Below are 6,706 nucleotides of genomic sequence, written 5' to 3'. Positions count from 1 at the left end.
GATGGAAACAACTTAAGTGTGTATCAACTGATGAATGAATAAACAAAATGTGACATATCCATGCAATGAAATACTATTCAGCCATAAAAGAAGTGAGTTTTAACGCAATAAAGGAGTAAAGTATCAATACATGCTACATGGACGATCCTCAGAAACATTATACTAAGTGAAAGAAGCCAGACACAAAAGGCCACACACTGTATAATTCCATTTATATGAAATGTCCAGAATACACAAATTAATAGAGACAGAAAGCATATTTGTGGTTTCCAGGGCTGGAGAGGAGGAAGAATGGGTGTGACTGCTTAATGAGTACAGAGATTCATTATGGAGTGATGAAAATATTGTGGAATTACAGAGTGGGGAGAGTGCACAGTGTTGTGATGGTAGTAAAAGCCACTGAATTACTAACTTTTAAATGACTTAGAATGGTGAATTTTATCTCAATTAAAAAATAAGTCCAGGTTGACTGTTCTTCTGTTTCAGCACTTGGAAAATGCTGTGTGTCACTTTCCTCTGGCCTTTACTGAAGAGAAATCCAGTAAAATTTTTGTGGCTGTATTATAGATGATGAATTGTTTCCTTCTGACTGCTTTAAAAAATCTTTCTTTGTTCTTGGTTTTCAGAAGTTTGATTATGAGGATCTTGGCATGGATTTCTTTGGCTTTATATTGTTTGAGATTCACCTGCTTTATTTTTTAAATAAGCTTTTTATTTTAAAATAGGTTTAGATTTACAGAAGAGTTGCAAAGATAGTACAAAGAGGATGTGTATACTTTGCATCTAGCTTCCTCTACTGCTAACACCTTACATTGTACTGTGATACATTCATCACAACTAATGAGTACATTACTATTAACTAAAGTCCATCTTTTTTCAGATTTTGAAAGTTTTTACCTAATGTTCCAGGATTCAATTCAGGATACTATATTATAATTAGTCATCATATCTCCTTAAACTTTTCTAGACTGAGAATTTCTCAGACTTTTCTTGTTTTAAATTCCTGATAGCAGTCATTGACAAGCATCACCTAGTTAACTGTGTCCCAGGATTCACTCTGCCATGTTATAAACCTGAAAGTCTTGGCCGGGTGCGGTGGCTTACACCTGCAATCCCAGCACTTTGGGAGGCCGAGGCAGGTGGATCACCTGAGGTCGGGAGTTCGAGACCAGCCTGACCAACGTAGAGAAACCCCGTCTCTAAATTTAAAAAAAAAAAAAAATTAAACCTGAAAGTCTTTTATCTTCTATGCTGAATTTTCCCTGGACCTGTTTTCCTTGAAGCATTTCTATTTAATATGTTAAACTGTCACTCATCTTATTGAATCTATATGTTTATGTCTTTCTCTGATTTGGGAAATTTTCAGCTATTATTTTAAAAAATATTTTTCAGCCTTAATTTCTTTCCCTTCTCCTCATGGGTGTCCAATGGCATAGATGTTATTGTTTCCTAGGTTCCTGAGTCTCTTTTTATCTTTTTTCTAACCTATTTTCTCTTTGTCATTCATATTTGATCATTTTTGTTTATGTTTACTGATTATTTCCTGTATCTTCTCCATCTGCTATTGAGTCCCTGTGATGAGTATCAACTTGATTGGATTGAAGGATGCAAAGTATTGGTCCTGGGCATGTCTGTGAGGGTGTTGCCAAAGGAGATTAACATCTGAGTCAGTGGGCTGAGGAAGGCAGACCCACCCTTCCTCTCGTGGGCACCATCTAATCAGCTGCCAGTGTGACCAGGATATAAAGCAGGCAGAAAAATGTGAAAAGGCTAGACTGGCTTAGCCTCCCAGCCTACATCTTTCTCTCATACTGAGTGCTTCCTGCCCTTAAACATCAGACTCCAAGTTCTTCAGCTTTGGGACTTGGACTGACTTCCTTGCTCCTCAGTTTGCAGACAGCCTATTGTGGGACCTTGTGATGGTGTGAGTTAATACTACTTAACAAAATCTCCTTCATAGATGTGTGTATGTGTGTGTATATGTATATATGTATATATATACACATATTTATTTATGCATATATGTGTATATACATATATACGTATTTATACAAATACATATGTATGTACATATATATGCATTATATACACCTATATATAGGTATATTTGTATATATGTATGTATGTGTATGTGTATAATACAGAATTAAAAGGATATATATATATCCTATTAATTTTGTCCCTCTAGAGAACTCTGACTAGTACAGTTCCCCCTAGTGAATTTTTTCTTATTTTGGCAAATGTATTTTTCTGTTGTAAGGGGTCCATTTTTTACAATATATTTTATTTTCTGAGGTTTTCTATTTTATTTATTTCAAATGTGTTTCTAAGTGCTTATTTAAGCACATTTATGATAGTTACTTTTAAAATCCTTGTTAGATAATTCCAATAGCTGTGCCATCTTGGTTTTTGCATCTGTTCATTATCTTTGCTCATTCAAATGGAGATTTCCTGGTTCTTGGTGTAATGAGTGGTTTCCAATTATATCCTGACCATTTTGAGTATTATGAGACTTAGATTCATATTCATATCTTATTATATACTTTTGCCAGGCTGAAATGGTAGTGAGAGCCCTCTTCATACAAACAGCCTCTGGGGATGTCTGCTGCCTTCGGAGGCAGAAACTCTTCATCACTGCTATGGCTGGATGGTAGACTGGCCCTGCTCCCACAAATCACATCTGCAGACACTCATGGGTGATGGGGAGGCAGAGCTCCTCATCCACACCTCATTGTTGGTGTGGTATGTTAGTCAGGCTCTATTCTCATACATAGCATCCTAGATCCCTGCTAACCAAGAAGCAGAGAAATGTCATTACCAGGGCCAGTACAGTAAAAGGCTTAACTCTCAGGTACAGCTGCTGTTGATGCCTGCCATCCAGGAAACAGAGCCACCTTGTTGCATAGTGGGGTGGTAGATAGTCTCCATCTCATGCTAAGCCTCCTTAGACACCCACAGGCCAGCATCAGGAGCCGTCTGATTGTCAGCACTGGTAGAAAGGGTTAGTTCTTACATGCAGTGTCCATAGATCCCTCCAGTGGGCAGGCAGAGTAGTCTTATTACTGGGCGGAATGGTAGACAGGCTCAGCTCTCAGGCACAGCCTCCACAGATTCCCACCAGCTGAGATGCAGAGCCATCTTATTTTCATAGCATGGTGATAAAAAGGCTCACTTCTCAAGGAGAGCATCTGCAGTCACCTGCCAGGCAAGACATGGAGCCACCTTGTTGGAGTAGGGTGGTCAAACAAACTCTGTTCTCTCACAGTGTCTGTAGTTGCCTACCAATCAGTATGCAGAGCTAGCTCACTATTATCAGGCTGGACGGTAGTCAAATCTCCACTCACACAATCCTCGTGCTGGCACGGGGTGTGGAGGTGGGTATTATCTATTATCTACTATTATCGGAAACGTGCTGTCGTGCAAGTCTGACCTCTGCCCAGGTCAGGCCTGTCCTTTTACCTTTTTTTTCTTTGGCTGTGCCCATTGTTGTTCCCAGATTTAGATTTCCTGTGCCCATTCTGGGACATACAGGAGGTAAAATAACAACAACAACAACAACAACAATAATAATTCAGAAAATTCACCAATGAATCATTCCTTGAATCCTGAGGTCTCTAGATAGTTTGCCTTCTTTTCTCCACCATTCAGAGTCTCCCGCGGTCCATTTCATTTATTTTATCAAGGGCATTTAGGAGTGGTAAGAGTGAAGACTAGGGTAAAATGTGCTTATGCCATGTTTCTCTGATCCTCCATAAATTTCAAAATGTTTTAATTTTCATTCAGTTGAATATATTTCAAATTTTCCTTGTAATTTATTTTTCAATCCAAGTATTCTTTAGAAGACTGTTTTCTAATTTTCAAACATATTTTACTTCTCAAGTACTTTTTGTTGATTTCTAATTTAATTCTTTTGTGGTCAAAGAACATTCTTAGCATGACTTTAACCCTTTTAAATTTATTTGGATTGTTTTATGGCCTAGTGTATGATTTATCCTGGAGAATGTTCTACATATACTTTACAGGAATGTATTCTCTACTCTTTCTGGGTGAAGTGCTCTAGAGACGCCAGTTATGTCAAGTTGATTTGCAGCGTTGTTCAAGTCTGTATCCTTCCTGAATTGCTGACCTCTTGTCCTACCCATCATTGAAAGTGAGATATTGAAATCTTTAACTATTATTGTTGAGTTGTTTATTTCACTCTTCAATTCTGTTTTTGTTTTGTGTATTTTTTCACACCTTTTTAGGTGTATATATTTATCATTGCTATATCTTTCTGATGAATTGATTCTTTTATCATTATAAAATATGCTTATTTTTCTCTAGTCATAATTTTTTTCTTATTTTGTCTGATATTAATATACTGACTTCAATGCTTTTCTGGTTGCTCTTTGCATGGTATATCTTTTTTTTAACTTTTATTTTAAGTTGGGGTACATGTGCAGTTTTGTTACATAGTTAAACTTGTGTCATGGAGGTTTGATGTGCAGATTATTTTGTCACGTAGGTATTAAGCCTAGTACTTATTAGGTATTTTTCCTGATCTTCTCCCTCCTCCCACCCTCTACCCTCCAATCAGCCCCTGTGAGTGTTGTTCCCCTCTATGTGTCCATGTGTTCTCATCATTTATCTCCCACTTATAAGTGGGGACATGCAGCATTTGGTTTTCTGTTCCTGCATTAGTTTGCTAAGGATAATGGCTTCCAGCTCTATCCGTGTCTCCGAAAAGTACATGATCTAATTCTTTTTCTATGGCTGCATAGTATTCCATGGTGCATATCTGCCACATTTTCTTTATCTGGTTTATGATAGATGGGCATTTAGGTTGATTCTATGTCTTTGCTATTGTGAATGGTGCTGCAATGAACATACATGTGCATGTTTCTTTGTCATAGAATGACTTATATTCCTTTTGGTATATACCCAGTAATGGGATTGCTGGGTTGAATGGTATTTCTGTCTTTAGGTCTTAGAGGAATCACCACACTGTTTTTCACAATGGTTAAATTAATTTACACTGCCCCAAGTGTGTACAAGCATTCCTTTTTCTCTGCAACCTCACCAGCATCTGTTATTTTTTGACTTTTTAATAATCCCCATTCTGACTGGTGTTAGATGGTATCTCATTGTGGTTTTGATTTGCATTTCTCTAATGACCAGTGATGTTGACCTTTTCTTTATATGGTTTTTGACTGCATGTGTGTCTTCTTGTGGACAGTTCAAAATTGAAATTCAGAAAATCCAGAGAACTCCACTAAGATACTCCATGAGAAGATAAACCCCAAGACACATAATCATCAGATTCTCCAATGTTGAAATGAAGGAAAAAATGATAAGGGCAGCCACAGAGAAGGTCCAGGTAACCTACAATGGAAAGCCCATCAGACTAACAGCAGGTCTCACAGCAGAAACCCTACAAGCCAGAAGAGATTGGGGGTTAATATTCAACATTCTTAAGAAAAAATTTCCAACTCAGAATTTCACATCCAGCCAAACTAAGCTTCATAAGTGAAGGAGAAATAAACTCCTTTTCAGACAGGCAAATGCTGAGAGAATTTGACATCACCAGGCCTGCCTTGCAAGAGCTCCTGAAGGAAGCACTAAATATGGAAAGGAAAAATTTCTTCCTGGTTCAGTCTTGGGAGGGTGTATGGGTCCAGGAATTTATCTGTTGCTTCTAGATTTTCTAGTTTATGTGCATAGAGGTGTTAATAACATTCTCTGATGGTTGTTTCTATTTCTGTGGGGTCAGTGGTAATATCTCCCTTGTCATTTCTGATTGTGTTTTTAAAAATCTTCTCTTTGTTTCTTTATTAGTCTTGCTAGCTGTCTATCTATTTTATCAATCTTTTCAAAAATTCAGCTCCTGGATTCCTTGATCTTTTGAATGCTTTTGTGTCTCAGTTTCCTTCAATTCAGCTCTGATTTTGGTTCTTTCTTGTCTTCTGCTAACTTTGGATTTTGCTTGCTCTTGGTTCTGTATTTCTTTCAGTTGTGACATTAGGTTGTTATCTTGATATCTTAACTTTTTGATGTGGGCATTTAGTACTATCAATTTCCCTCTTAACACTGCCTTGGCTGTGTCCCAGAGATTCTGGAATGTTGTATCTTGGTTTTCATTACTTACAAAGAACTTCTTAATGTCTGTCTTAATTTCATTATTTACTCAAAACTCATTCAGGACTATGTTGTTCAATTTCCATGTAATTGTATGGGTTGGAGTGAATTTCTTAGTCTTGATTTCTAATTTGATTGTGCTTTGGTCCAAGAGACTGTTTTTTTATTATTTCAGTTCTTTTCCAGTTGCTAAGAAGTGTTTTACTTCCACTTATGTGATTAATTTTAGAGTATGTGCCATGTGGTGTTGAGAAGAATGTATATTTGTTGTTTTGGGGTGGAGAGTTCTGTAGATTTCTATCAGGTCCATTTGATCCAGTGCTCAGTTCAGGTCCTGAATATCTTTGTTAATTTTCCATCTCGATTTTCTTTTTAATGTTGTCAATGGGGTGTTAAAGTCTCCCAATATTATTGTGTGGGAGTCGAAGTCTGTTTGAAGGCCTCTAAGAACTAACTTGCTTTATGAATCTGGGTGCCTCTGTGTTAGGTGCATATATATAAGGATATGGGATAGTTAGCTCTTCTTGTTGAATTGAATCCTTTACCATTATGTAATGCTTTTCTCTGTCTTCTTCTTTTTTTTTTTTTTTTT

This window comes from Cebus imitator, unplaced genomic scaffold (genome assembly GCF_001604975.1).
Source record: "Cebus imitator isolate Cc_AM_T3 unplaced genomic scaffold, Cebus_imitator-1.0 Scaffold795, whole genome shotgun sequence".
Taxonomy (NCBI): Eukaryota; Metazoa; Chordata; class Mammalia; order Primates; family Cebidae; genus Cebus; species Cebus imitator.
Note: the sequence above shows the minus strand (reverse complement) of the source record.